At 41.6% G+C, this 9,461-nt stretch overlaps 1 non-coding gene and 2 pseudogenes across 1 annotated transcript; all 3 read left to right on the forward strand.

Moving 5' to 3' along the window:
- Positions 1 to 971: 971 nt before the first annotated feature.
- Positions 972 to 1,133, forward strand: LOC140576024 (U1 spliceosomal RNA). Its single transcript, XR_011981263.1, has one exon. It is a non-coding gene; the product is annotated as a U1 spliceosomal RNA (small nuclear RNA).
- Positions 1,134 to 4,259: 3,126 nt separating this feature from the next.
- On the forward strand, positions 4,260 to 4,351 carry LOC140576040 (U2 spliceosomal RNA; annotated as a pseudogene).
- A 3,695-nt stretch (positions 4,352 to 8,046) lies between these two features.
- Positions 8,047 to 8,222, forward strand: LOC140576039 (U2 spliceosomal RNA; annotated as a pseudogene).
- The last annotated feature ends 1,239 nt before the right edge of the window (positions 8,223 to 9,461 follow it).

Raw genomic sequence — 9,461 nt, forward strand, 5'->3', positions numbered from 1 at the left:
CCTTCAGATAAACGCAGGAAAAAACAAAGAACTGGTGGTGGATTTCCGCAGTTGCAGACACCCCCCTCAATCAGTGAACATCCAGGGTATGAACATCGAGAGTGTGGACTCTTATAAATACCTGGGTGTTCATCTGAACAACAAACTGGACTGGTCAGTCAACACTGCTGCACTCTTCAAGAAAGGCCAGAGCAGACTCTACCTACTGAGGAGACTGAGGTCCTTTGGGTGCAGGGAGCACTCCTGAGGACTTTCTTCGACACAGTGGTGGCATCTGCCATCTTTTATGGAGTCGTCTGCTGGGGCAGTAGCATCTCGACTGCAGATAAGAAAAGACTGAATAAGCTCATAAAGAGGGCCGGCTCTGTCCTGGGGTGCTTGTTAGACCCAGTGCAGGTGGTGGGAGACAGGAGGATGACAACCAAGCTGGCATCCATGCTGGAGAACAGCTCCCCCCCCATGCATGAAACTCTGGCAGCACTGGGCAGCTCCTTTAGTGACAGGCTGCTTCATCCCAAGTGTGTAAAGGAGCGGTATCGCAGGTCCTTCCTTCCTGCTGCCGTCAGACTCCACAACCAGCACTGCTCCCAGCGGACCACATACACACACACTTAAACTACACACACATGTTTAGGGAACAGAGATCCCTCAATGCAAAAATACCATGTGCAATACCCCCCCCCCCCCCCCACACACACACACACACACATGCAATTAGGAGTCATTTGCAATAACCTGTAAATAATATTGTTATTTCCTTTTTAATTCTTATTTATATTGTGTATATAGTGCAAATTATTTATCTATATTTTTGTAACTGAGTGTCTTGCTATCCCTTTCTGCTGTGACACTGAGAATTTCCCCACTGCGGGACTAATAAAGGATTATCTTATCTTATATTATTGTTTCTCCTCACCATGCATGTGAAATAGAAAGGATGGAGTGATTCCCCTGTTGGTGCTGAACAACTCATACTTATCTGGCAGTGGAGAAACCATGATCAAGAAGGTGGTTCAACCAGGGTGAGGATCAGCAATTGCATTACATTGGTTGTGCTGACTCCTGTGCTAACACACAGAATAGAAAAGTTAGACTGCATAATTTGTGGTAGTGGAGGACTGTGCTCTCCCCTGATATTTGGGTAGAAGAAAGGAGCAATCTGAGATAGACAAACATGTAAATAGTATGACATGTTGTTATGAACTTGTTTCACATTGGGTTCAGCTTCTACTATAATATGTGTAAGTAACTTTTAATGTAATTATTGGAAGATGTTTATGTAGTGTATCTATTTTACCCTGAAAAATGTCATACTCTCCGTCACTGCCTGTTTTCCCAATAGAGACCAAGCGAATTTGTTATAAGTAGAATGTGTATCATGGAGTTTATCCCAGCAAACACATAACCTCATAGAGGTCTGGAGGCCTCTTCAGTACATCAGGCACTTATCAATTAGTTTCGGGTTCTCGCTGGGGAGAATAGGGAAGAGTGAAGACAACCGATGGATTGTTTTCATTCATTTTCCACTCTTAATAAGTAAAGCTCAGTTATTTCTCCTGCTAACACATAGAACAGGAAAGCTTCAGTATAAAGTCGGTGTTGTATCCACACGATATACTGAGGGTTAAATTAATTCATACTAGGTGTGATAAGTAACTTAATTTTCTTGTTTGTTTTACATTTGATAGAATTAACATTTTACATATTTTATAGACTACACAAGTAACACAAATAAATGCAATTGGCACTTTTTGTGGCAAATACAATTGACAATAATTGAGATGTATCTATTTCTATACAGACATTTGTAAAAGATTATTTAATTTCACATTTTGTTTTATATTTCATAGTCCTTTTTGTAGTGTGACAAAGAAGCTGTTCCTGTCCACATTCATTACAGTTTTAGTTTTTTCTTCTCTTGATAATTGATTAAAAAAAGACTTTTTATTTAATTTACATGTTTATCTCAAGACAAATTCTACATCAATACAGTTACAGTGATACAGTCTTTGCAGTCTTTGATTTTGACAGTCTTTACATTGTGTACTGAACCCACTGTTAGAGATGCTCTTTACCCAAAGCTGTGTTCCTTGTCATATCTTAAACACTTAAACACTTCACACTTAAAGTTGCCGCAAAGCATCGTTTTATGTTTTCTTATAAGGTTTAGACCTAACAGGTACATAAAGGGTGTATTTTACCTGTATGAGTATTACATATAAAAGTCATAACTAATTCATTTAGACAACAAATAAAATGTCCAGTTGTGTTGTATATATTGTGGTTCATATCCCCACCACTGTAAATTAAACTGAATCTGTAAGTTTCTCCACAATTAAAGATTTCTTATCAGACCACTATGAATTACTTTTTTACATCTCCTACTAGGTTTACAGCTGCATGTAAAAAAATCAGGACGAAGGCATGCCACCAACTGCAGTTACAGTAGAACCTGTTAGTAAATTAATAATTAGTAAAGTAGATTCTCACCCATTTAGAATCAATAATTAAATGACATCCTTGAATAACTATGATTTCATTTGTGGATATATTCAATTATATACTTACAAAGAAGGAATCTTTTGAGTTCAAATACAAAGCAACAATAAATGAGGGGGCAGGATCTCTGCATCTCTGCCCTATGACTAACAGTCTACACACTCAAACTCTTCAATGTGATGGGTGATCTACAGTCGCTGTCTACAGTGAGTGTAGACTCTCAACCAATTCGAAGGATTTGCCGAGTCAAGTTCTAGTTAATGGTGCCATCTACACTGGGCAACATTCTTCTTCCCTGTGAGACAAGAGTAAGGTTGGAGATGTTCTAATAAACACATTTCAGTACGTTACTGAAACTAGTTAGTCTATATCTGGAATAGTCTACATGCAAAGTAATTTAAAGTCAGACAAAAACGATAGATTTTTTATTATATATTTTTTTTATCATAAACCATGTTATTGGTTACAAGCTTTCCTATATTAGACTGCAATGTATTTTATAATAAAATCATTTTAAATGAATAAATCACAAATGGCAAATTAATCATCTAGTTCAGTTCACATCCAGGAGATGGCAGTACAACATACTAAAAAAACAACAACGCCTGAAAACGGGACTTGTTAATGTCAAACCTGCAGTAAACAGGTAGCTTCTGTCTTTGCTTTATTTTTGGAAAACGTAAGTGTAACACTTAACACCTTAGTGTGGTGTCTAAATAATAATAATAATAATAATAATAATAATAATAAATTAGGTAAAATGTAAAATGTCTTCTAAGAGTTCAGTCTTGAACTTTAAATATGGCTGACAGAAAGCGCTCGAAAGATCTCTTCCCAAACCTGCTGTTAATAAACGTGAAATAGGTTTGTACTCTCTCCTTATTTACCAAACATGTTGTGTTTGTTGGCTAATTAGAAATTCGTGAATGTCCTGTAATGAGTGGAGTGCTAATTTTAAGGCCTATTCTTTGGCCTTGTCAATTAATCCTATTAATTCCGAAGGCCGGGACATTTCACAGTCGTGTGTTGGTGAATGGGCAGGCGTAAAACATGGGCATTTTCCAGTTATTTTCTTACACCATGAAACAGTTTGCTAATTTTACTTAATTACAGTGTGAGAAACCTAATATAGGTCTAGGAATGAAGGTTAATGAAGCAGTCGTACTTGGAATGAGGGGAACTGGATAGAATTGGCATTTTCTTTTGACAAGTGGTCTGGATGTCGGTTTGCTGAACGTGAGAGATTCATACATGTGTTGTGTTGGTTTACAGGTACATGGTAAACTTAAGTTGAAGAGATCATAGTCAGTCAGCAGTTGTTTTAGGTTTCACTCCTCGTGTTTAGGTTGTAGTACCACATTCAACCACAAGGTTATCAAGCGTATCAAACATGTCTTTGTTTTTCAGTAAGAAATCCAACTGTTCACCTCCACTCCAGCACGTTAGCTGTTCGTGATCAGTACAGTTGATGTAATGTTGTAGTTTTGTTTCTGAATTGCTTTTAAAAGAAGTCGGAGGCAAAAATGATATCCTCGTATTTGATTGGCCGTTGTGCAGAAATATTTACATATTCTGTTTTTATGTCCGTTATCTGTTAATACCACTGTTTTCTCAGAGTTGTGAGTGATATTTAACCCTTGATTCCCCGACTTACTTTTTTATTATTGCCGGGAATTTAGTTGAAGTGGATTTAAACATTTCACCATAACAGTGAAACTTACTGTCTAGAATGACTTCCCTGTTTCTCTTAGTGGTCCGGTATCGCTTCTCAGCCTTTTGGCTAAGATCAAGTGTAGTATCTGCTCTTATCAGCCAACGGTGTTGTTATTTTAATAAAGAACTCTCACATCTTGGTGAAGGGTGGCACTGTGGTGAGGGATGGATGGGCTCTTTTAGCAAATTTGACTTTTTTAGGAAGGGATTTTAACATTCTTAACTTGTATGGTTTTAATGATAAAAACGACAGGTATAAACTTTTAGAAGACCTGCAGCCCCACATGCTGGGGAGGGTGCCATTAGTAGTGGGAGGGGATTTTAATTGTGTTTTATCAAGAAAAGATAGAAAAAGAGTAGGGGACGATTTTAAATTAGACAAGACGTCAGTTTTATTGCAGGGCTTAGCTAAGGATTTTAAGTTAGTCGACTGTTACAGGAAAATGCATCCAGAGGAGGAGGGCTTCACCTGGTTCAGTGGTGACTGCGCCCGAGCCTCCCGCATCGACTACATTTTTACAAGAGACTGCCCGCCAACTGATGCAACATTGACCCCCCTCTGTTTTTCAGATCACCTCATGCTATCGTGCACCCTGTCTCTCCCCACCGGTGTGACTGTAGGGGGAGGGCTGTGGAGACTGAACTGCTCCCTGTTACAAGATGAAGAAATAGTTGAGAGCTACAGGGAGCAGTACAGTCTCTGGCAGACCCTCCAAGACTGTTTTGACTCACGAGCACAGTGGTGGGAAATGGTTAAACAAAGGACAAAGATGTTTTTTAAAAAGATAGGAAGGGACAAAAAGAATAGAGAAAGACGACGCATGATGGGGCTGCAAAAAAGACTACAACGATATTTTAACCTTTTAAACAGAGGCATTGATTTTAGTGAAGAAATAAAAGAAGTTAAAAGGGAAATGTCAGTTTTAAACGAAATAAAAAGTAAAGGTACAATTTTAAGAAGTAAAGAAAAAGAGGTTGAAGAAGGAGAAAAATGCACACGCTACTTTTTTAAGAAAATTTTATCTAGGGGGGGAGGGATTACAAAAATAATAAAAGAAGGGAGGGAAGAAATAAAGACAGATGGGATTTTAAAAGAAGTGGAAAGTTTTTTATGAAGATCTTTATAATGAGAAAAGTGTGCACACTAAAACTACGGAGGAAGTCTTAAACTTTTTAGAAAAACAAATAAAAAGTCAGGATGTTGTAACAATAAATTTTACAGGTGAGGAAATTTTAAAATGTCTTAAAGGTTTTAAAAAGTGTAAGACTCCGGGAGAGGATGGACTCCCCGTGGAATTTTATTTGACCTTTTGGGACATTTTATCAACGGACATTCTGACTGTTTTTAATGAATTTGAAAAGTATGACCGACTCCCAGACAGTTTTAGATCAGGGATAGTTACCTTACTTTTTAAGAAAGGCGACAAGACTGACCTAAAAAATTGGAGACCTATTACCCTTTTAAATGTGGATTGTAAACTTTTTAGTAAACTTTTATCTAGACGCATGTCGACGGTTTTAGAGGACGTGATCCACCCGGATCAAGCCTGCGCCGTGCCAGGAAGGAGGATCACCGACAGCCTAGTGTTGGTCAGAGACGCCATCTGTTTTGCGAGAGACAGAAACATTCGGCTCATAGTCCTAAATTTAGACTTTGAAAAAGCCTTCGATCGGGTCTCGCACCAGTACCTGCTCCAGGTACTGCAAAAAATGGGTTTCCCTGGGAGGTTTTTAAAGTGGGTGGGTCTGCTTTACACAGATATAAGCAGTCAAATTCTGGTAAACGGGCACCTCACAAAGGCGATCAGAGTTCGCTCTGGCGTCCGCCAAGGGTGTTCGTTATCTCCGCTCCTGTACGTTGCGTGCATTGAGCCACTGGCGCAGATCTTGAGAAAGGACAAATGGATCAAAGGACTGGACTTGCCAGGCGGACTGACGGCGACCTGTACTTTGTACATGGACGACGTTACGCTTTTATGTTCCGACGTTTTATCGGTCCAAAGAGCACTGGACTTGACTGACTGGTATGGAAGGGCCTCGGGCGCTAAGCTCAATAGGAGCAAGTCCGAGGCCCAGCTCTTTGGACCTTGGGGAAACATAGGCGTTGACCTGGATTTGGATTTTAAAGACAAAGATATTAAAATTTTAGGTATTAAATTTGACGAAGAGGGTGGCGGACGGGGCAACTGGACTGACGCGTTAGGGAAAGTCAGGCAACGGTTGGGTTTTTGGGGACTAAGACAGTTGACGATAGAAGGCAAGGTTTTAATTATCAAAGCTGTGATTTTACCTTTGCTTTTACTGTTGCGTTCTGTTTTTAGTCCCCCGAAGTTTTTTCTTTTAGGTTTGGAGAGAGCTGTGTTTTACTTCCTGTGGGGGTCCAAGTGGGAGAGGTTGAGGAGGGCGGTCGTGAAAAAGAGGAAGGACAACGGAGGAAAAGGGCTCCCAGACCCCCACCTGTTTTTAGGAAGCAAGTTCGCGGCTTTACACATAAAGTATGCGACGAACCCCTCCAGAGACAACAAGACCGCCGCAATGGCAAAGTTCTGGATGGGGTCGTACTTGCGAAGCATAAAGATTTTGCAACTGGATTTAAGAACACCAGTCTCTTTTAACCAGCCAAAAGAATATGATTTTATTAGGAAGTTTTTAAGAAAATATGATTTAGAGAAAGAAGATTTTACTGTTTTAACTAACGCGAAATCTCTTGTCTCTCTTGTGCAGGACCGGGAAGAGGTGAGCCCAGTTCCAGGCCTCACACTAAGTGAGGCCAAGAAAGTTTGGAGGAACGCAGCCCACCCCGCTCTCCAGAACAAGCACAAAGACCTATCGTGGATGGCGGCCCATGAGATCCTCCCGGTTAGGGCCGTGATGCACTCCCGGGGAATGGCGTCCAACCCCACGTGCCCACGGCCTGGGTGTGGCGAACCAGAGACCGTGAGGCACGTGCTCTGGGAGTGCAGCGTGGCGAGGGACCTGTGGGCCATAACCGGTCCCCTGCAATGCCCGAGCCTGCCAGCAGGGGAGGTCCAGCCGTCAGTTTACCGGCTAGCGGTAAACGGGGTGGGCCAGGGCATAGACAGACTACCAGCGGCAGAGTTCACAGCGCTCTGGCTCACCCTTAACGGCGTGAAGGCCGCCCTATGGACCTCCTGCAACCTGCTGGTGGGGAAACGAGTGACGGTGCCCCTACACGCTCTATCTGCGCTGGTTACATCATCGCTGCAGGGGACACCGCACGCCGACATTTGGAGGAGGGGGCTGGGGTCACACGCAGGGGGGTCCAAACCACCACGGTCGCTGGCTCCCGTAGATGCACCCGGCAAGACCGCAACCACGAAAGGAGCAGCGGGCACAGGGGAGGATCTCCGCTGAGCCCCGACAAAGAAGCATCGCGACTTCTGGGGAGCGAGGTGGTGCCAGCTTGATAGTGGCTCACCCCGGTCCTGCACAAAGAGACTGTTTTAGCAAAGACTTTTAAACTGAACTGATTTTACTTGATGAATATTTATTTGTTTATTTATCTATTTATTACATATTTATTGTCTTATTTATTCCATTTATTTATTGAAACTTGTGTAAGCTTTTTAATAGTAGTTCATCTTTTAAGGAAAACCACACTGGACTTTTACACACACACTCACACATGAAAGATTTTATCGAATGTTTTTACTGTTCTTCTATTTTAACGGACTTTTATGTGTAAAAAACGATTTTATGTGTGTACTGGTTTTATGAAATTATTTATTAAGATGAAACATGATTGTAAAAAGAAAAAGCTTTTAAAAATGTTGTGAAATGAATGAAATGGAAATGTACTGAAATTGTGACAATAAAACTTTTTTCAAAAGAAAAAATCTGTTCTTATCAGTTTAATATCTGATACGTCCCCTACCCGGGGACCATATATTAAATTGATTTTTGGAACAGAGAGATGGAATAGGGGCTTGCTCCGTCCACTCCACGCATCGACCCGGTATTGCAGTACCTCCGGGAACGGTGCACCCCCTTTTAATCGGTGAAAGATAGACTGTGTATCATCAGCGGCTCCGAATTGCTTCTTGTGGTTGTTCGTGAGGTATATCAAATACTGAAAGGTATACGAAAACGTTAAACAACGTGTAACATCTAACGCTGGATCCGTCTACTGTACTTTACAGCTGCAGTCTTAGGGTTATTAGCTACCTGTATGTATGAACTGAAGCTCTGAAGTAGGGCTTTGGATAAAAGTAACCCAAGCCTGCCAGTAGGGGTCAGTGTACGTTTGAGGAAACTGACAACATGGGGGGTAAAGTCTGTTACAGGATGTCAACGCAGAGCAGAACTACAACCAATCACAATTACAGCTCATGGGTGGGACAAGCCCAATATTTGCTGTTAAAAACAAACAAACAAACAAAAAAACACCTGCTAATTTAGATCACTTACTTAGGTCACATTAAAGCAACACATCACGAAAGGGAGTGAGCCGTGGGGCAATAACAGCACCGTTTCGTCACAGCCGTGATGTTTATTTCACCGTTACACGCAACCTCAAGTCATGGGCCGCCATTCATGGGTCCCCGTTCTCGTTTCGGGGGGCTGATTTCCAGTTGTATTGAGTTTTTTTAAAATTCTCCTCCCAGACCTGCCTGCATCTACAACAGTTGTTCTTTTGTCCCCCTAAAGCTTCACAGAGCTCTTTGAACTTGACATGGCGACGCCACTTCCCTAAGTCAAAAGGCTGGCTGGCCCACTCAGCCCGAGCCTGCTTCACCGGCATCCCTGCGACTCGCAACTCACCTCAGAGCGATGCTTCGCCCGGCGTGCTAGCGTGAGCTTTTTTCTTTTTTTTTTTTTGCCCGGCTTCCATATTGGTAGGAAGTAGCCTCTGCATTTATCCCGTATTCCTGTTGTACCTTAGTATGTGGAATTTAGGGGTGTAAATAAAAGGAGCCAAGACAGTTGAGAAAGATTTGTGATTTTGTAATTGTCCCGTTTCACAAGCCCATTCGACTCACGTGGCTTATGTGACTTTTATGTTGACAAGGCCGAGTCTGGCGGCCGGCGTTAGCCTTTGTTGCTGAATGTTCAAGTGTCAGCCAAAAGAGCAAGTTTTGTTGTTTTATTTTTTTGTGAAAAGAGAAGGAGGACAGGAGAGAGCAATGAAATGTGTGATTGGTTTGAATGAGCTTGGTGGGGTTGCTTTGGAAGTAAGAAAGGAGGGCGAGTAAATGTGTGTCCCCTGTAGTGTGGAAAAGGCAGCCGTC

This window comes from Salminus brasiliensis, chromosome 13, assembly GCF_030463535.1.
Source record: "Salminus brasiliensis chromosome 13, fSalBra1.hap2, whole genome shotgun sequence".
Lineage (NCBI taxonomy): Eukaryota > Metazoa > Chordata > Actinopteri > Characiformes > Bryconidae > Salminus > Salminus brasiliensis.